This window comes from Sciurus vulgaris (genome assembly GCF_902686455.1).
Source record: "Sciurus vulgaris genome assembly, chromosome: 19".
In the NCBI taxonomy this organism is placed as follows: domain Eukaryota; kingdom Metazoa; phylum Chordata; class Mammalia; order Rodentia; family Sciuridae; genus Sciurus; species Sciurus vulgaris.
The window spans coordinates 29871554-29894595 of record NC_136480.1 but is presented as its reverse complement, the minus strand read 5'-3'; the positions used below and the strand labels follow the sequence as shown (position 1 = coordinate 29894595).

General features: G+C 35.7%; 1 long non-coding RNA gene across 1 annotated transcript in view; it reads right to left on the bottom strand.

Annotated features, from left to right (window-relative positions):
• Positions 1 to 464: 464 nt before the first annotated feature.
• LOC306650420 overlaps positions 465 to 23042 on the bottom strand; it is a 28888-nt gene continuing 6310 nt past the window's right edge. Inside the window, exons 2-4 of the long non-coding RNA XR_013760923.1 lie at positions 17421 to 17547; positions 1602 to 1666; positions 465 to 897 (exon numbers count right to left, since the gene is read on the bottom strand). This is a non-coding gene — a long non-coding RNA (uncharacterized lncRNA). The remainder of the gene's footprint in view (positions 898 to 1601; positions 1667 to 17420; positions 17548 to 23042) is intronic.

Sequence of the window (23042 nt, the reverse complement as noted above, 5' to 3'; positions counted from 1 at the left end):
AAGTTTGAAATTTGTACAAATCCTTTCCCACATTCTGTACATTTGTAAAAGCTGAATAAGTAGTTCCCCATATTCTGTATATTTATAGGGCCTCTGAGCAGTATGAATCTTCTGGTTTTGAGTAAGGATCGACATATATTTAAAATCTCTTCCACATTCCTTACATTTGTATGGTCTCTCATCACTATGAATCCTCTGGTGATCAGTCAAGTTTGAAATTTGTACAAATCCTTTCCCACATTCTGTACATTTGTAGGGCTTCTCTTCATTACGAATGCTCTGGTGTCTAATGAGGTGTGTAGTATACTTTAAGCCTTTGCCACATTGCTTACATTCATATGGTGTCTCAGAACTGTGAATTCTCTGGTGCTGATTAAGATGTGAGATTTGAATAAATGCTTTCCCACATACTTTACATGTGTAGGGTTTCTCTCTAGTATAAATCCTCTGGTGTTGAGTAAGGCCTGAGGTGTGTTTAAAATCTTTTTCACATTCTATACATTTGTATGGTCTCTCATCACTATGAACTCTCTGGTGCTCAGTAAGTTTTGAGATGTAAATAAATGCTTTTCCATATTCATTACAAGTAAAGGGCTTCTCTCCAGCATGATTCTTCTATTTATTAAGGGCTGACTTTATTAAAGGCTTTACCACAATCTTCACTTCTGTATCATTTATCACTACTGTGATAAAGGGTTAAGAAATCTTTAAATGCTTTAACACATTTCTTCAACTTGAAGGGCATTCTTCTCATATAATTTTTTTTTGCACTGAATAATGCTTGTGACTTTGTTTAAGACTCTTGCAAGTTCTTTGAATTTTGAGCGCTGATGAAATACTTGTTTGCACTTATTACCTTTGTAAAGCTTGTTTGTATAATGAGCACAGTGATATTTTCTAGGATTTGAAAAAAGATTATAAATACTTGTGAGTTTGACTGTATTTGTTACATTTTTCACCAATAAAAATGTACTCATATTTATTTAAGGTACAAATCTGGTTAAAAGGTTTTGAAAGATTAATTATAAATGTTGAATTCTCATCAAATATTTATACCTAACTTTTGATTAAGTAGTAATGGATAAGTACAGATCTTCCTACATTTATTAAAATGCTATGTGCTGGCACAAAGAACTCTTCATTGAATGCAGAAGAACAGACTTTTCATTAAGTAAAAAATCTGATCATACTTAGTAATATTTTTTATTATTAAATTTCTTGTCTAAACAAAATTTGAGTGAAGATTTAACCAAATGCTACATTTCAAATTTTTATTGCTAGGAACTAAAGCAGGCAATAGATTTCATCTTATATTTTCCAATTTCATTTCACAGCAAAGTTATGTTATCAAAAATTCAGTGAAGATAAAATTTCAAGACACTGAAAACCCTTCTCAAAATTGACTACCAAAACTTGAGGTGTTTTCTGAGACTTCATATATTCTTGATATGTATTCGTGATAAAAATTTCATTGTATAGCTATGTCACATTTATTACATTAATCATGCAAATTTTCTGACCTTTACTCTCCCCTACACATTCCCCTTCTTTCCTAAATGTAAGTTTTTAATGCCAGAGTTTCTATACCTCCCTTTTATCACATTTTGGAATGAACATTTTATTCTTTTCTCTGATGATATTTCTTGGGTTTGATGAAAATACATAACTAAAAGAAATAAAGAAACAAATGATTTTACTTGCTACACTCCTGTGAATATACTTTGCAAAAAAATGAATTTATCAATGTGAGAATGTCAGGAAGGGAGTGGCAAAGCAAATCCAAGATCCTAATTGCTGCATAGCTAAAAACAAAAATCCTAATCAATAAGTGGTTAAATAAACTTAACAAGTACTTCTCAAAAGAAGAAATTGGGGGAGTTTCAAGATGGCGGCCTAGAGGGTGGCTGCATTTCATGTTGCTCCAGGACTCAGGATTCAAAAGAGGAGATATTGAGACACTTGGGACCAACTCAAAGCAGCCGGGTGAGTCTCTCCCATTGGGGAGGCGTCCCGGATGGGACAGTGGTCCCGGAACGCAGGAAACTTTGTGAAGTAGAGCTGCCGGTGACACGCCCCTCCCCCCGCTAGAGCAGTGAACTCAGACAACTAGGAGCGCCGAAAAGGAGGCCGCTCGGCACAGCGCTGGGACTCGGAGCAACCACTGGGGCTCCGGCGGCTGCCCAGGGGAGGAGTGGCGAGGAGAGCTGTGTGGACTCAGGACACCGGGGCCTGCCCTGAGGAGGAGGAGGAGGAGCGTGGCCACTTGGATTCGGAGTGACTGCACCAGAGCTACAGGCGGTTGCCAGAAGAGAAGCTCCGCGGCAAGCTGTTTGGACTCAGAACGACGCTTCTGAACCCCGGGGCCTGCACTGAGGACGAGGAGGAGGAAGAGGAACGCGGCCGCTTGGATTCGGGGTGACTACACCAGAGCTTCAGGCGGTTGCCAGAGGAGAGGCTGCGTGGCGAGCTGTTTGGACTCAGACCACTTCTGAACCCCGGGGCCTGCCCGGAGGAGGAAGAGAAGCGCGGCGGGTCGTTTGGACTCGCAGTGACTGCATTAGCGCTCCAGGCGGCTGCTCAGAGGAGAAGGCGAGTGGTGAGTTGTTTGGACTTAAAGGGACAGCGCCTGAACACAGGGGGGCTGCCTGGAGAGGAAGCGTGGTGGGTCGCTTGGTCTTGAGTGGCTGCACCAAGAGCTCCGGGCGGTTGCCCATAGGACCCGTGCAGCGGGTCACGTTGATTCAGAGCCACTCACAGCGACCACTCCTGAACACTCGGGGGGTTATCTGGAGGAGGAGGAGGAACGGGGAGGGTCACTTCGACTCGGAGTGATTGATTGCCCAGGGCTACGGGTGGTTGGTGGGAGGTGGAGGCACGCAGTGAGTTTCTTGGACTCCTAGTGACCGCACCAGAATACTGGGCGGCTGTCTGGAGGAAGAGGCGTGTGGCGGGTCTCTGGGACTCAGAGAGATTGTACGGGGCCCCAGGTGGCTGCTCAGAGGAGGGGCCGCATAGCCAGGCAATTAGAGGCAGAGCAGGGTCCCAGGATCTAGGAGGCTTCTGGGTGGAAGAGCCGCACAGAGACAGGCTTAGGGCGGAGCAAAGGTTCCAGGCCTGCGGGCAGATTCTCTGAGGAGGGGCAGCCTAAGGAGATTCATCTGTGAAGGGTGAGGCTCCCAGGCCCAGGAGGTAGGGCCGGGCCCCTGAGAACTTTGCAGAGGAAGGCAGCCCAGCCCAGGCGGTAGCTGTAATTGAGGGGAACCTCTAGGAGGGTACTGACCAGTGAGACCTCCCCACCGGGTGAGTCTTCCCTGCCGGATGAGGTTTCCCCACAAGGATGGTAAAACCAGAGACACAGGCCCAAACAGGCCTTGCCTCAGCCCGCAGCCTAGGTCACCTTTGGATGACCATTGGTCAACAAGTGGAGGCACCTCTGCCCACTAGCAGGGATTATACCCCTCCTGAAGGCCACCACTCCTAGAGAGTCAGCTTCCTTGTGGAGCACCGCGTTATCAACTTCCTCCAAGACTTCAGGGTACTGAAGGCCAAGGGGGGATATATATAGAAATCTTCAGGGACATTGTAAGTCAATAGAGGAAATCTGCAATATCTCAGCGGTCAACTGATACCTGAACAATATGAGAAAACAAGGAAAGAAAATGCTGCAAACAAATCTAGATGTTACATCAATAAAACCCAATGACAGCATGGCAGAAGAAATGACAGAAAAGGAGTTCAGAATGTACATAATTAAAATGATCAGAGAAGCAAACGATGAGATGAAAGAGCAAATGCAAGCATTGAATGATCGCACCAATCGACAGTTAAAAGAGCAAATACAGGAAGCAAAAGATCATTTCAATAAAGAGTTAGAGATATTGAAAAAAAACCAAACAGAAATCCTTGACATGAAAGAAACAATAACCAAATTAAGAACTCCATAGAAAGCATATCCAATAGGATAGAACACCTGGAAGACAGAACCTCAGACATTGAAGACAAAATATTTAACCTTGAAAACAAAGTTGAACAAACAGAGAAGATGGTAAGAAATCATGAACAGAATCTACAAGAACTATGGGATATCATGAAAAGACCAAATTTAAGAATTATTGGGATTGAGGAAGGCCTAGAGAAACGAGCCAAAGGAATGAACAATTTATTCAATGAAATAATATCAGAAAATTTCCCAAATCTGAAGAATGAAATGGAAAATCAAGTTCAAGAGGCTTATAGGACTCCAAATACACAAAATTACAACAGACCCACACCAGGGCACATTATAATGAAAATACCTAACATACAAAATAAAGACAGAATTTTAAAAGCTGTGAGAGAAAAGAACCAAATTACATTCAGGGGGAAACCAATACGGATATCAGCAGACTTTTCAATCCAGACCCTAAAAGATAGAAGGGCCTGGAACAACATTTTTCAAGCCCTGAAAGAAAATGGATGCCAACCAAGAATCTTATACCCAGCAAAACTTATCTTCAAATTTGACGATGAAATAAAATCCTTCCATGATAAACAAAAGCTAAAAGAATTTACAAAAAGAAAGCCAGCATTACAAAACATTCTCAGCAAAATATTCCATGAGGAAGAGATGAAAAACAATGCAGCAAATCAGCAAAGGGAGGAATTATCCTAAAGGAATTGTCAAATAAAGGAGGAAACAAGTTGTGTCAAAAAATAAATAAATAAAATTTAAAAAATGAACCAAATGACCGGGAAACCAAATCATATCTCTATAATAACCCTGAATGTTAATGGCCTGAATTCAACAATCAAAAGACATAGACTGGCAGATTGGATTAAAAAGAAAGATCCAACAATATGTTGCCTGCAAGAGACTCACCTCATAGAAAAAGATACCCATAGACTAAAGGTGAAAGAATGGGGAAAAACATACCATGCGCATGGACTCAGCAAAAAAGCTGGAGTATCCATCCTCATTTCCGATAATGTGGACTTCAAGCCAAAGTTAGTCAGAAGGGATAAAGAAGGTCATTTCATACTGCTTAAGGGAAGCATAAATCAGCAAGATATAACAATCATAACATCTATGCCCCAAACAGTGGCTCATCCATGTATGTCAAACAAATCCTTCTCAATTTCAGAAACCAAATAGACCATAACACAATAATACTAGGTGATTTTAACACACCTCTCTCATCACTGGACAGATCTTCCAGACAAAAATTGAACAAAGAAAACATAGATCTCAATAACACAATCAATAATTTAGACTTAACGGACATTTATAGAATATACCATCCAACCAAGAGCGAATACACTTTCTTCTCAGCAGCACATGGATCCTTCTCTAAAATAGACCATATATTATGCCACAAAGCTAATGTTAGCAAATACAAGAAGAGAGAGACACTAGCATGTATTCTATCAGATCATAATGGATTGAAGTTAGAAATAAATGAAAGAGTAAAACACAGAAACTATTCCAACATCTGGAGATTAAACAATATGCTATTATATGATGAATGGATAACAGAAGATATTAGGAAGGAAATTAAAAAATTCTTAGAGGTAAATGAGAACAAAGAAACATCATATCAAAATCTCTGGGACACTATGAAAGCAGTACTTAGAGGGAAATTTATTTCATGGAGCGCATTTAATAAAAGAAGTAAAACTCAACAAATAAACGACCTAACGCTACAGCTCAAAGCCCTAGAAAAAGAAGAACAGACCAACACCAAAAGTAGTAGAAGACAGGAAATAGTTAAACTCAGAGCTGAAATCAATGAAATTGAAACAAAAGAAACAATACAAAAAATTGACAAAATAAATAGTTGGTCTTCGAAAAAATAAACAAAATTGATAAACCTTTAGCCACACTAACAAAGAGAAGACGAGAGAAAACCCAAATCACTAAAATTCGGAATGAACAAGGAAATATCACAACAGACAGGATGGAAATACAAAACATAATTAGAAGCTATTTTGAAAATCTATACTCCAACAAAATAGAAAATTTTGAAGACATCAACAGGTTTCTAGAGACATATGAATTGCCTAAACTGAATGAGGAGGACATAAACAATTTAAATAGACCAATTTCAAGTACTGAAATAGAAGAGTCATCAAAAGCCTTCCAACAAAGAAAAGTCCGGGACCAGATGGGTTCTCAGCCGAGTTCTACAAAACCTTTAAAGAAGAGCTCATTCCAATACTTCTCAAAGTATTCCATAAAATAGAAGAGGAGGGAACCCTCCCAAACTCATTCTATGAAGCCAATATCACACTGATACCTAAACCAGACAGAGACTCATCAAGGAAAGAAAATTTCAGACCAATATCCTTAATGAACATCGACGCAAAAATTCTCAACAAAATTTTAGCAAATCGCATACAAAAACATATTAAAAAGATAGTGCACCATGATCAAGTGGGCTTCATCCCAGGTATGCAAGGTTGGTTCAACATCAGGAAATCAATAAACGTAATTCACCATATTAATAGACTTAAAGTCAAGAATCACATGATTATTTCAATAGATGCAGAAAAAGCATTTGATAAAATACAGCACCCCTTCATGCTCAAAACACTAGAAAAAATAGGGATAGTGGGAACATTCCTTAACATTGTAAAGGCCATTTATGCTAAGCCCATGGCTAATATCATTCTAAATGGTGAAAAACTGAAAGCATTCCCCCTAAAAACTGGAACAAGGCAGGGATGCCCTCTTTCACCACTTTTATTCAACATCGTTCTTGAGACTCTGGCCAGAGCAATTAGACAAACCAAAGAAATTAAAGGGATACGAATTGGAAAAGAAGAACTCAAACTATCCCTGTTCGCTGATGACATGATTATATATTTAGAGGAACCTGGAAATTCCACCAGAAAACTCTTAGAACTCATAAGTGAATTCAGTAAAGTAGCAGGTTACAAGATCAATGCCCATAAATCCAACGCATTTTTATACATAAGTGATGAATCTTCGGAAAGAGAAATTAGGAAAACTACCCCATTCACTATAGCCTCGAAAAAAATAAAATACCTGGGAATCAATCTCACAAAAGAGGTGAAAGACCTCTACAATGAGAACTATACAACACTAAAGAAAGAAATTAAAGAACACCTTAGAAGATGGAAAGATCTTTCATGTTCTTGGATAGGAAGAATTAATATTGTCAAAATGGCCATACTACCTAAAGTGCTATACAAACTCAATGCAATTCCAATTAAAATCCCAATGACGTATCTTACAGAAATAGAGCAAGCAATCATGAAATTCATCTGGAAGAATAAGAAACCCAGAATAGCTAAAGCAATCCTTAGCAGGAAGAGTGAAACAGGGGGTATTGCAATACCAGATCTTCAACTCTACTTCAAAGCAATAGTAACAAAAACGGCATGGTATTGGTACCAAAATAGAAAGGTAGATCAATGGTACAGAATAGAGGACACGGACACAAACCCAAATAAATACAATTTTCTCATACTAGACAAAGGTGCCAAAAATATGCAATGGAGAAAAGATAGCCTCTTCAACAAATGGTGCTGGGAGAATTGGAAATCCATATGCAACAGAATGAAACTAAACCCATATCTCTCACCATGCACGAAACTAAACTCAAAATGGATTAAGGACCTCGGAATCAGACCAGAGACCCTGCATCTTATAGAAGAAAAAGTAGGTCCAAATCTTCACCTTGTTGGTCTAGGATCAGACTTCCTTAACAGAACTCCCATAGCACAAGAAATAAAAGCTAGAATCAACCACTGGGATAGATTCAAACTAAAAAGCTTTCTCTCAGCAAAGGAAACTATCAGCAATGCGAAGAAAGAGCCTACAGAGTGGGAGAATATCTTTGCCAATCATACTTCAGATAGAGCGCTAATCTCCAGAATCTATAAAGAACTCAAAAAACTCTACACGAAGAATACAAATAACCCAATCAACAAATGGGCTAAGGAAATGAATAGACACTTCACAGAAGAAGATCTACAGGCAATCAACAAACATATGGAAAAATGTTCAACATCTCTAGTAATAAGAGAAATGCAAATCAAAACCACCCTAAGATTCCATCTCACCCCAATTAGAATGGTGATTATCAAGAATACGAGCAACAACAGGTGTTGGCGAGGATGTGGGGAGAAAGGTACACTCTTACATTGCTGGTGGGGCTGCAAATTAGTGCAGCCACTCTGGAAAGCAGTGTGGAGATTCCTTAGAAAACTTGGAATGGACCCTCCATTTGACCCAGCTATCCCACTCCTTGGCCTATACCCAAAGGACTTAAAATCAGCATACTACAGAGACACAGCCACATCAATGTTCATAGCTGCTCAATTCACAATAGCCAGACTGTGGAACCAACCTAGATGCCCTTCAATTGATGAGTGGATAAAGAAACTGTGGTATATATATACAATGGAATATTACTCAGCCATAAAGAATGATAAAATTATGGCATTTGCAGGCAAATGGATGAAATTGGAGAATATCATGCTAAGTGAGATAAGCCAATCTCAAAAAGCCAAGGGACGAATGATATCGCTAATAAGTGGAGGATGACACATAATGGGGGGGAGGGAAGGGTTAGTGTTAGGGTTAGAGTTAGGGTTAGGGAGGGGAGCAAGTATGGAGGAAGGAAGGACTGTATAGAGGGTAAGAGGGGTGGGAGGGGTGGGGGGAAGGGAAAAAATAACAGAATGAATCAAACAACATTACTCTATGTAAATTTATGATTACACAAATGGTATGCCTTTGTGCCATGTACAAACAGAGAAACAACATGTATCCCATTTGTTTACAATAAAAAAAAAAGAAAGAAAAAAAAAAAAGAAGAAATTGGAAAGATCATCAAATACATAAAAAACTGGTCAACATCTCTAGGGAACAGAGAAATGCAAAATAAAACTATACTGAGATGCCACTACATTCCAGTCAGAATAGCAATTACCAAGAACACAGGTAACAACAAAATGTTGGCACGGATGTGGGGAAAAACAGATGCCCATACATTGTAGGAATGCAAATTCATGCAAGCAGTATGGATATTCCTCAAAAACTAGGAATGGGAAATGGAGGTTGGGACAGTTGGTTCATGAGTTCAAAGCCAGCTTCAGCAACATAGTTAGACCCTTTGTAACTCAGTGAGAAGCTGTCTGCAATTAAAACATTAAAAGTGTTGGGGATGTGACTCATTGTTTAAGCACCCCTGGATTCAATTCCTGGTTAAAAAAAAAATCAAACTAGGAATCAAACCATCACTTGACCCAGTAATGCCACTTCAACATATATCCAAAGTATTTAAAATGAGCATAGTGCAGAGACATAGCCACATTAATGTTTAAAACAGCACAATTCACAGTAGCTAAGGTATGGAACAAACCTAGATGCACATCAACAAATGAATGAATAAGAAAATCATGGTGTAGAGAGGATAGGGATTTGAAAAACAGTAGAATAAATCTTACACAAGTTTCTTATATACACATATGAAAATCCTTATGTGAATTCCACCAACATGACCACCCACAAGAATTGGTCCTAAGTAGAATAAGATATATCCCATGCTTGTATAATTTTATAAAAATGGATTTGAATGTCATGTATAACTAAGAACCAATAAAAAATAAAATTTACAAAACTACTGAAAAAAATTGCCTTGTGAGAACTTCCAAAACCATCTTAGATTTTAAAGAATCTGAGATGAGCTCACTAGAGAGAGTCACATAGTAGAGGGAAGGAAAATGTGTTACTTTGATTAACACAGTCATTCTTACTCCTCAGTAGGACATTGTATGATAAGGAAAAACTATCAACCCCTTTATTCTCTCTCACTGGAAAAAGGGAAGTGTGAAATAAACAGTTATGACTTTCTTGACACCTTTATGAAAACTAGTTTTGGTCTTCACAGAGACCTGGAGATAACGGGTAGATTTGGAACAAAAATACCAAAGCTATTCATCATGAATTTAAAAAAAAAAAATTGGTTCTTAAGAAAAAATATGGACATTTACAGTGGAAGAAATGTAAATACACATCTAGAGAAGATACAGCATAAAAACTGGTTTGAGAGGCAACACAAGTCTATCACAGCTGAAATCAATATTATCTGAATGAAGTCAAACCATAGAAGTCAACAAAAAAACTCACTTTTTAATGTTCACATGTATTGTTGTTTATTAATTGATTACACTAATTTTTATGTACATCTAGATATTTTAAAGCACACAAATGACAAAATATAACTCATTAATACATGCATGATTTATATAATTAGCATATTTATTTTAGTAAATTTTACATACATTCTAGTAGCACTCTTTAACCCCTATGTACATCTATGATTCACACCACTGGTGTGACTCTACTTTGTGTACTACCAGAGAAACAACAGTTGTATCCCCATTTGTGTACAATGAATCAAATAAATTTTAAAAAGAATACATATATTAGCCAGGCATGGTGGCTGGCACACAATTGTAATCCCAGTGACTCAGAAGACTGAGGCAGAAGGAGTGCCTATTCAAGACCAACCTCAGCAATTTAGCAAGAAACTAACTAAAAAACAAAAAAGAAAAAGAGCTGATGGTATTGACCAGTGGTAAAGTCCACTAGGCTCAATTCCCAATACAAAATAAAAAGAATAATATAATAAAGTACACCCACCATGTTGTACAGAACACTTGACTTTGGTCATCAAAATAAAAACTTGCAGGGCTGGGTATATACCTTAGTTGATAGAGTGCTTATTGTGCAAGCATAAAGCCCTGGGTTCAGTCCCCAGGACCATAAAAAATAAAATTAAATATAAACTTGCAGACTTTGACTGACATTACTCCTAATATCCCCCAAATTATGGCTCCTAAATTCAACTTGTTCAGATTTCACATGTGAGTCAAGTGTTATAACAATTGACTTTTTGTCATACTTTTATCCTCTTCTTTTATAAGGGGAGTGTAATTAGGATTGAATACAGGGACGGTTTTCCACTGAGTTACTTCCCCAGTTCCTTTTTCATTTCTTTTCTTTTTTTTAAATTTCCCTTTTTAGATGGACACAATACCTTTGTTTTATTTTTATGGGATTCTGAGGATTGAAACTACTAGATCACACATGCTAGGAAATTGCTCTAGCACTGAGCTTCAACCACAGTCCCCCCAGGCCTTTTCCAGATTGTTTATTTTTGAGACAGAATATCACCAGGAAACCTGCAGTCACTCTGCCTCAGCCTCCCTTTTATCTGGAACTATAGGCATGTCTTTTTATGTGGCCTATTTTTTATTTATTTAGGAATTTCCATACATTTTTTAAAATAAACTATAATAATCTACTGCAAGCTTATTTTTAACTAGAAATATCTCAGTGAAAATAATAGCACACAAAGAAAAATGGAGACTTGGATGGATCAAAGCAACAATATAAACAACTAGAAAAGATCACAAGAATGTGAAAGTTATGAATTTTGCTAAACAAGACTAAATAACCATTTCTGTGATATTCAATGTGCTGATCAAGAATTAAAGTAAATTGGGCTGGGGAGATAGTTCAGTTGGTAGAGTACTCACCTCACAAGCACTAAGGTCCTGAGTTCAATCCCCAATACTGCAAAAAAAAAAAAAAAAAAAAAAAAAAGAATTAAAGTCAATTCAAATTAAAGCAACTCTAAGATTTTATCTTACTCCAATAAGAATGGCTATGGTCAAAAACACAAACAATAATAGATTTTGGCATGGATGTGATGAAAAAGGCACACTTTTACATTACTGGTGGAGTTTCAAATTGGACTGGACCCTACCTTTGACCCACTTATCCCATTCCTTGATTTATACCCAAAGGATTTAAAATTAGCATACTACACTAACACAGTCACTTCAATGTTTATAGCAGCTCAATTCACAATAGCTAGATTGTGGAACCAAACTAGATGCCTTCAACAGATGAATGGATTAAAAAAACTGGTATATATACAGTTATATTATTCATATATATACAAATATATGATAATATATATGATTATATATATATTCATATATATACATTATTATTTATATATAAACTGGTATATATACAGTTATATTATTCATAATATTATATATATTATTCAGCCATAAAGAATAATATTATGGCATTTGCAGATAAATGGATGGAATTGGAAAACATCATGCTAAGGTATATAAGCCAATCACAAAAAAAAAAAGGTCTGAATGTTTTCCCTGATAAGAGATGATGATATGTAATGGAGGGGGAAGGTGGAGGGTGAGAGTAAAATAGAGCAATGTTAGATTACATAAAAGGAAATGAGTGGGAGGAGAAGGGTAAGAAAAATGGTGGAACAAGGCAGACTTAAGTACGCTATGTACAGGTATGATTACATGAATGATATGAATCTACATCATGCACAAACATAGAAATAAAAAGATGTACCTCATTTGTGTACAATGAATCAAAATGCAGTACTTAAAATTTATTTAAAAATGCTTAAATAAAAAGTCAAAATCAAAATAATAGAATTAAAGTAAATGACAATGAGAGAAAAAAAGTTACTAATAGAAATCAGCAGAAATTATGCACTTGAAATATTCCTTAAGAACTAAGGTCAGAAAAATTGAAAATGTGAGAAAGAAAAGATATCAAACATTAAGAAGCACAATCATTTCCAACAAGGATAAACACAAAATGACTCAAAACAAAGCACATATAATCAAACTTTCAAAATTCACAAACAAATTTTGAGAGGAACAAAAGCTAAGAGATGTATCACTCACAAGAATAAATCCATGTAGTTATTAGTTGATTTTTTACTGGAAGATTTCCAGAAAAGATGGGAACATATAGTTCAATGAATAAAAAGATAAAATAAACTAACATCGAGAGATACTGTAATCAAAAACCACTATTTTTCAAAAGTACAGAAAAAGAAAGAATATCAAGATAAACAAATGCTAAAAACACTGACTTCTAGACCTGTCCCACAAGAAATTTTATAATCCTTTCAATTGAAAGTAAAATAAATCCTCACAAAGCAAATCATTTGAAATCTCAAAACTTTCTGACAAAATAATATACACAAATATGAATTCTATTATACTGCATGATACATAAAACAATTTTGCTTAGCATTTTTTTTCAGTGCTGGGGATCAAATTCAGGGCCTTGTGCTTGCAAGGCAAGCACTCTACAAAACTGAGCTATCTCCCCAGCCCTGCTATAGCATTTTTTAAAGATAAAACAAGCTTATCATAAACCTGTTAATTGGTATACAATATTAAAATAGCCCTGACATCAATAACAACATTAAGAGGACATGCAAAGATGTTGATTTTTATAAGGAATTTAAGTACTACCAGTATATAATGTAGTTTAAACTTAAATTGTTTTATAAAATCATTTTTAATGACATAATAACCATAAAATACATAAATAGAATAAGTTGAGACATCAAAGCATGTCACCATAAAAATCTATTAACTAAAATTTAATGCAAATAAAAAAGTAGGAAAAACAATTATAAGAAATAGAGAAAAGAACTTACAAATAACAGTAATAAGTTCTTTATTTTGGTAATTTATTTAAGTATAACTGGATTTTATTAAACACCAATCAGAACACAAATCATGATGAATGGGATTAATCTAAAATTCCTCCATGCTCTCTACTTGAGATTTTATTTAATTTGTGCTCACTTTTAGTAAATTGAATATTATGGAAAGGATATTATGTACAAAGATAAAAAAGAAATCAGAGATGGCAATAATGATGTAAAGCAATTAAACAAGAAGTTATGAGATAAAAGACTTTTGTAAGTGAAAACATTTTGAAAAGAGTCAAACTGGAAATATTATATGAAGATACAAGACACCACTCTCAAAACCATAAATAATAGTAAATACATGTTTAACTCGCATTGGTACTTTCAAATATAGAGGGGGCCACCTTGAGAGAATTGATAGAAATAGTGATACAGTAAATATTTGGAGACACCAGTCCCCAATGATCGAAACAGAAAATTAAGCCAGGCAGAATGGTAAACAGGGACTAGAAGACTTCAAGAGTTATATAAATCAACTAGACTACACACCCAAACATCTCAATAGCTCATGAAATAGTCTGGATTGAATATCAACTTAAAAGCAGAAAATACCTTAAGAAATGACAATATTTAAATAACTTTAAAAACATACTAGAGTAAATTAGAGATCAAAAGGGAAAGTGACATTCAAAACTTCAGAAATATATGGCAATGGTGCACTCTTAAACATGGGCTCATTCAAGAAATGAAAGAAAAATAAGATGTTGTCTATACTACCCAAAGGATCTGGACTCCTGTTACAATCTATCAAAATTCTAATATTATTTTTTTTTTTAAAATAGAAAGGTTACGTTTGAAATCCTGTGAAATTACAAATGTTTACCAATAATACAAAATTATTCAAAATAGAAAAAAATTTGAGTAATGCTTTCTGATTTTAAAACAGAATAAAACTACTGTATTAAATAGATAAGTATGGACATAGACTCAGACAAGTAGCCATATGGAACACAACAGAGTAAATCCTCACTAATATGGGTGAATGAAGACATAGTTACACACTGGTGATCATTAAATCATTCATGAAGGACAACAAGGGAAGCAAAAAAAAAAAAAAGTCCTTTCATATGCATGGATGAAGGTAGGGTGAAAAAACTACAAAATGTTTTTCAACTTACAGAGATGAGAAATTGCATACCATCTATAATAAAGACTCATGTTGAAGACATTATGCTTACTGAAACAACCATGCAAAAAAGCAAAATCTTGTATGATTCTGCTTATGGGAGACATCTAAAGGAGTCCATCCCATTGCACAGAAAGAATGGTGTTTGTGATGGGAGACAAAAGAGCACTTGTTTATCATGAAAATCTAACTTTATTGTGAAAGATGTACACTTCCTAGAAAGATATTGTAAAACAAGTTGAATTAAACCTACTAAACAATAACTAAAATATTAAAACAGTAAGTTTAATTTTATGTGGTTTGACTGCATTTAAATTTAAAAAATACATAAAAGACAAACAGAAATGTAAAAAAATTTAAAAGTCCTTCTTTAAAATGCTAAAGTTTTCATCCTGGTCAAAAGAAGAGTTTTATTAATAAATAGATGATAGGCATGCTAGTAATTCTAGCTGACAGAAAGCCTGAGGAAGAATTGCAAATTTGAAGCCATTTTGAACACTTTCAGGAACCTATTTCAAAATAAAAACAAAATGGGGCTACAGAGGTAACTAAGGATTAGAGCACCCCTGAGTACAAACCTCATATACTGAGTAGTATATGTACATATATCTACATTTATTTAATTAGATAAACTAAACAAATACTTAAATGGAAAAAAGAAACACGACACAATATGCAATCATAAACAAAACAAGGGTAATATTTATGAAAGTAAGTAAAACATGTATTTTTAAGAGCGCAGGTACATGGTTAATGCATATTTCAATATATATTGTTGCCAAAAATGTGAAGTAAAGGGAATTATATTCAATCATAATATGTAGATTACAAAAATAAAAATATTATTTATTGATGGGAGGAAACCTACTTCTCAGCATACTACCTATTTTAAACAATGGAACACACACATGGGCACAAGAATGATTTAAATTTATCCATAAATCATCAATAAACACATTATTTTAAAAATGACTCTTATATAATAATTTCAGCCATGACTATGCACTCACAAAGAACTGGAATTGTGAGTATGAAACATTTATTACATGGTAGAGAATACTAATAGAAAACCCAGAACAATCATTAATAAAGAACACTGAGGAGAAAATTTAAATTAATAAATATTTAAATAAATTAGAGAAACTATTTTAGGATATTAATATATTGCAATGATTTAACCTAGAAACATTCACAAACATGAACAGGTTTTCTAATGGTCTTCACAAATCAATAAAGAGATGTCAGACCAAGCAGATCCTACTAGACAAAGGGGAGGACTTTGGCTATTACTATGAATATACTCAGGGATCACTATGGGAAGAAGTCTAAAAGAATTTGAAATTCTTATAAGCATAGAGAAGGACATGCTCTTTTATGACTGCAAATAAATAAAACAAGGTTTCTGAAAATTTATTTCTGATGCATTAGAGCTTCTCAGTTCACATTTTAAACTGTGGTTTTCTCTTTCACACTGGGACTTATCATCAGTAATCTCTGGTTCTATTCATTTCTACCCACCTGGATATATGGCTACTTTTATATTTTGGATGTGAATTATCCCCAAAAAGTCCATGTGTAAGATGATGTGAAAGGTTTAGGGGTGAAATGATTGGGTTATGAGAGCATTAACCCAATCAGATAATTGATCCTTGGATATAATTAATTGAACTCTAGGTAACTGTGGTCTGGTAGGTTTGGATAAAGGAGGTGTGTCATTGGAGGCACACCTCTGGGGTATTCATTTTGTCTGTGTATTTAATCTCTGTAGTCTGTATCTCTCAGATTGCTATCATCATGTGAACCACATTCCTCCACCAAACCCTTCCAGCATGATGGTCAGCCTCATGTCAAAACCCAAGGAATGGAGCTGGCTATTGATGGACAAGGACCTTTGAAACCAGGAGCCCCAAGAAACCTTTTTTTCCTTAAAAAGGTCTCATCAGATCTTTTGGTCGCTGCGATAAAAAAAAAAAAAAAAAAAAAAAAAAAAAAAAAAAACTGATTAAAATTGTTATGGTCTCTTGTCTCTTTAGATTCCATGGATCTGGGGCTGGGGAGATAGCTCAGTTGGTAGAGTACTTGCCTTGCAAGCACTAAGGCCCTGAGTTCAATCCCCAGCACCACAAAAAAAAAAAAAAAAAAAGTAGATTCCAAGGATCTTTCCTTTGGTCCATAAAGGTGAGTAGGAGTGGCTTGGAGACAATGAGGATTGTTTTTGGAAAGTGGAATGTTTGTTGGGAATCCTCCTTGTAATGACTGATGTTTATGTCCTAGTACTGTGTTCATTAGAGTACAACTAGATTCTGCAAAATTATTTCTCCAAATATTTTTTTTCTGACAGATTCATTAGAATATATAAGAAACATTTCAATCCTGAAATCCTGAGTCCAACTTTCAACTATCAACAGTAAAGGGAACAAATAAAAGTTAAGAAAATACATTGCATGTTAAGGGGTAGGTCACAATATATTATACTGTTGAATTTCTATGACAAATCTGAAGTGAGGGGTGTACATCATATCAAGAAAGAATGAGGTTAAACATAAAAGGAAATATAATTAACATTTTCCTGTCTATATCAACAATTTCCCAATATATTCCCATGAAAGTAAGTATCTGAAACTCATTCATGCACAGTGCAACCTACCAAGAGATACTCTACAAAAGAAGGACATTCAGTACTGATAGTGAATCAAGATTCTGAAGGGAAGCTCAATCACCCAGAAAGACCAGGTTTCTGTAGTTCTCCAACATCACATCTCTGTATATTTTCTGCTGAGCCAGGCCCAGGCATTCCCATTCCTCTTGAGAGAAATCAATGGCCACATCCCGGAATGTCAATGGTTCCTGAAATAAGAATAAGTGTATAAATGGCATATTGACCATTTGATCACTGACAGAGTTTTTCATTTGACCTGATGAGAGTTAACAGACTTGGCTCTCACATAGATGAGGAACCTCAGTTATTCAATAAGATACTTATTAACAAAGCAGGTTTGTAGAATGTATTAGAGAACTCTGAGAAAAGAAGATGACAGGAGTCCAAAAAAAGTGCATATGCTAAACTTTTGTGAAATAAAATGTGAAATTACAATAAATATAACAATGTAAATTTGGGGAATATATTTATATTTTATAAAATGAACTTATATATTTCTCAGATGAGAAAGTTGTAGTGAGTTAGAAGAGTGCTTCCTAAATTGTAATGAGCAAAAACATGGATTGGATATGTTGATAAGGTGTAGATGGAGTCAGTAGTCCTGGGAGAGGATCTGGGTTTCTGAAATGTAGTGAGCTGTCTAATGATGCTAATGACATTGGTCCAAGACAATCTCTTGAATAGCAATGAGGTAGAACACTAAAGGAGAGTTTATTGATGAATCTGAATTGAAATATTTTAACCTGTTTGTGCATTTTGCTACAATAGCAAGTAGCAATAAGAATCCTTTTTAAGCATTCCAAATATATACCTGTCGCTCCAAGAGTTTCTCATATCTTAATGCATACACCAAAAATAATCTATTGATAGTGTTAATTTTCTTTTAATCTTTGAGGACATTTTGTCAAACATACAATTAATGCTCTTCCTCAGTTTTTTGCAAGTTGACCTGGCCTATAATTCAGAGAAAGGAAAAGAAACATCAAAATAAAGAGTGAAGTTAAAAGAATTTTATAGATTTATTCACAGTCATTATAATAGAGATGAGTAAAGAAAACAAATTAAGAAGGCAATAAAACCAAATAAATTAAATTATACATTTTAGTACATATTCAAAAGTGGCAATGTTTTATGCACTACAACAATAGATAACATTTCATATAAATCAGAGTAGAAATATTCAATTTTTAAAAATCACGATTGATGCTTTTTATGACACTACTGAGATATAACATTGGAGAACAATATGAAGAGCTAAATATTCTGAGTGTTTTACTTTCTTTGATATTTTTCACTTATCATCTATGAACTATATTTTCGAATTTTAATGTACTAAGAAATAGACTTTTAACTGTTTCTTTTACTGAAGATATAGGGAGAGTTAAATGTGTGTGCCTTTGAACTTGAGGTGGAATAAATGAAGACATACAGAGCTATGGTTTCCTTCAAGCCTCAAGTTACAAAGCCAATGTCTAGTAAACAAACATGAGAATTTTTGTTCTCCAAGCATCACAAGTAAAGAGAAATTAAAAAGAGAAAAAAAACTAATATAGTTATAAAACATGGTGGTTTACGCAGAGCATTTTTAAAAATTCTGTGGAGATACTTAATAATAAAGAGAAATCCATTATCATTATTGGGAAGAGTCTGGCAGATAGGTTTTGAATAAAGTGTCAGTGCACGTAAAAGGACAGCATCATGGTTTTATACGAGTGGCCAGAAGAAGCAAAATAAAATAAAATGTAGAACAAAATGGATATCTTCTTCTGATAAATGTTTTACTTGAAGTTTGATCTGTGAATGTTCTCCATGCTATAGAAGTGCTGAAAGGTAGTTGAACAGACACTTTAATATTCTAGAGAATGAGTCTCTCTTTTTCCTGGTTTGATTTAGTATAATGAACATCATTATAATATGAATTATGAGAAAGCAATTCTGACTTAATGGAAGGAAAGCCAAAAGTTTCAAGATTAATGTCATCCATTATGAGCATGTAAAACTGATGCAAAGATCACTGAATTGTGCTCAAAGAATTTTGCCCCCATGGGAGATGTAAGGGTCAAGTCTACAGACATTGATGGAAAACATGAAGATGGACTCTCAGAGCATGGGTTTCCAGCTGGAATCTGTTCCTTGCTCCCTATTGTCAACTTTTTCTCCCAGTTCCCTCAGGCTGATTCTCTAGGTTAATATGGTGCACATCACGCATGTCATAGTAAAGGAAGTGATGGGTTGAAACCAGTGACAGTGTTGTAAATCTTCCCATGTCACACTTGGACAGAGTTACTCTAAGGAAGATGGGCAGAGGAAAAGAGGTACTGGAACCAAGAGAGGGCTTGGCACAAGGGTGCTGGAAAGTTCAGAGGAGCTAGAGGTTCAGGTAGCAGGACATGCCTGGAGGGCAAAAAACTCCTATGGCCATGAGAGTCTGCAATGCCCACACAAGGGACAGCAGTCCAAACTTCTTCATGCCTGAGCCAGTGGAGACACATGGGAAGACAAAGTTATGCCCTAAACTGTCTCCCATGTGGGTCTGACCCAGACCAACTAAGCACATGGTGGGTAGTTTGGGAGAGTGGTGGACAGGGTAGCCAAATTCTGTCCAGGACAGCATCACAGACAGAACCCATGTCGTTTCTGAGGTGAGCTGGTTCATCTCTATCCCTCAAAGTCTTCAGACATGTACAGAGCTGCAGGGCATCTTGCTGGCTGAGAACTTTGGAAATCTTCCTCTAGTGACACTAGATGGTTGTGGCAGGATGGGAGTTGGGACTTCCTTGAGAAAGCAGCTGAGGAGTGGATGGATGGGGATTTCCAGAGACTTCAGAGCCCATGCCTGGTCTGATAGGAACCATGATTCAATGCTCCAAATTTGTGCTAATTTGCCAAAAGAGATAGTTCCATATTGACTCCTCTAGGGAGGGAAGAGGAAAAACAGGACTTACCAAGACTCATTTGTGTGAAAAGTGATGAAGAAAAGACAGATTTGGGCTCCCTGAATGCAATGGAGAGTGATTCTCTTCCAATTATTCTCTTTCAAAACTTTATGTTACCATAGGGCAATGAATGGAATCCTCTTTTAGTGTGCATTTTTTAATTCTTGAAGTTGATGGAGCATTCAAATGGAATGTTAAAAGAAAGTATGTTTTACTTCTTTAGTATATCTAATGACTCATCAATAGCACACTGCAATCTGTATTACTACAACATTCACATGTCAAAAAGAAAATATATTCAACACTACGGACCATGAATCTATTACATGAATAAAAATGAAGTTTATAAAAATTAAGAGGAAGCTCCAATACAAAGTGCTACAAATTAACTATTTTGAAAGGAAATAAAGTGGTTTAAGACATGTTACCATGGAAGGAAGTTTGCAAATTTAAAATACATGGTATTTTGGAAGGAAAATGAAGCCCATGACCTGAACATACCTGCAACCAGCTACATCTGCTTTCTTCTCCTTCTCTGATCTTCGTTCTTAGGAGTGATTATCTACAATCAAATCTAACTCTTAAAAATCTGCCTCTCCATGCATCAGAACACATGGAACTTCACAGAACTCCTATTGTAGGCTCAAGACTAGCTTTAGCTGGAAATCATGGAGTTAGGTCTTTCCTCTACCAATTTTTTGATACAGTTTGAATGTGATATGAGCAAAATACTCAAATTCAGTGGGTTTTGCTTATGTTCTTTTCTACTAGTACTGAACCAAGGGAAAATTAACTGATTTATGCCTGAGCTATATTAATAGCATTATTTATATTTTTCCTTTTTATTCTGAGACTGGGTCTCACTAAATTGTGAAGGCTAATGTCAAACTTTATTTGTCCTGCATTAGTCCCCTGAGTAGCTGGGATTACAGGTGTGCATGACCATGCCTGCCCAAACTCAATGTTTATGTGTACAAGAAGAAATAAATGTGTAGGGTGCTTACAATATATTCAAGAAAAAAGCACAAGTACTTATATTTTTCAGAAAGTATATATGTAATTTTGTTGCTACCTCCATAGCAATAATGACTGAGCAGACAATGAATCTTATGTGAACAATTTTAGGATTTGCCAAGTGCTACAATATGATTAGTTAGTCAGTTATTTGTTGCTGTAACTAAAGACCTGACCCAAAATTGTAGAGGAGGAAAAGTTTATTTCAGGGCCAAAGTTTTCAGAGTCTTAGTCTATAGAAGGTTACAAACCAAGAAATGACAATGCTAATTTTAGACCTACTATTCAAGCCCACACATTCTGTCACCCGCCATTTCTCAGGGATTGAGGTGAGCCTGAACATCGCAGTGGAACAGTGTGACAGAGGGAAACCAGCTCACATTGCAATGAGGAAGCAAAAAGAGAGTCTCCACTCTCCAGATAAAAATATATACCCCAAAGTCATGCCCCAATTCCAATCTCCTCCAGCCACAGCCTACCACTTCAGTTACCACAGTTAAGTCCAATCAGGGCATTAAGTACTGATGCAGTTAAGACTCTCACAACCCAATCACTTCTTCTCTGAACCTTCTCACACTGTCTCAAAAGTGGGCTTTTGGGGACACCTTACAAGCAAAATATAACAATGATGTAGCATTAAACTGCAATATCCAAAGAACAGGATATATGATTGACAGTCACAATTTCATAGGAGAAAATCTGATGTGATAAAGTCATAATTCACCAACTTATCTGTACACAAACTTGAGGAAATGTACTGATTTTTATGCAGTCACAATGGAGGAAAATGTTTTATTTCTATTTATTTTTCTGATAGAATTTACAAAGTTAAGCTCTGGAATTTGATTTGAAATCACCTCCCAAAAAAGGAAAAGATGTGATAAACTTACTATCACCATTCAGGGAAAAGAAAACGGTGAAGAAAATTTTTCATTAAAGAATTTTTCTGAAATCCATCCCTATCGTTCTTTGAATACATTTTCTAATGTCTGATGCTATAATAATAATAAGCATTTTGCAATTATTAAAAATGGAACTTCAAATAGTCAACAAATCTTAAAGTTACAAACCAAGAAAAGATCAGTGCTAATTGTAAAACCAACTCTTGAAGTCCACACATTGTGTCACCTGTGGTATTCTCCAATACCTATTTTTTACTTACTGAAGGACATTGTGTATTCTGGAACACACTAAATTGTATGAGTATTCCTTAGATTTGTTTTTATCTCCCTTCTTTCACAAATCAGAGGGGAAAATAAATTTGTATTTTTTCTTTCAAGATCAGTGTCTAATTTGTAGGCTACCAAAAAACTCCATAAAAAGATGGTATGAAGAAAACTCTTCATACTTTCATTTCACAAATGTTACCTATGTAGAACCAAAGGGATAACAGAAAATCCTTCTAAGCCATAGACAACCGGCTTCTCTCCTAATCACCTCCCCATCCTCTGCCAATCACCTGGGAAGAGATGACCACACACAAGAAGTCTCTACAAAATCCAAGCGAAAATTACCCCTATTTCATGAATTTCATCCCCAGGCAGCTGAGACACTTATCACTTGGAAAAAAATGAAGACAGTGTGTGAGGACACACCACTTTGTGTCCTTTCTTTAATATTCAACTTTATATTTATGTGACAAAAATACTTGAGAAGAATAACTTGAATGAGTAATATTAAATTTGAATCACACTTTCAAAGAATTCAGCCCATGACAGGCTGTCTTCAAAGCA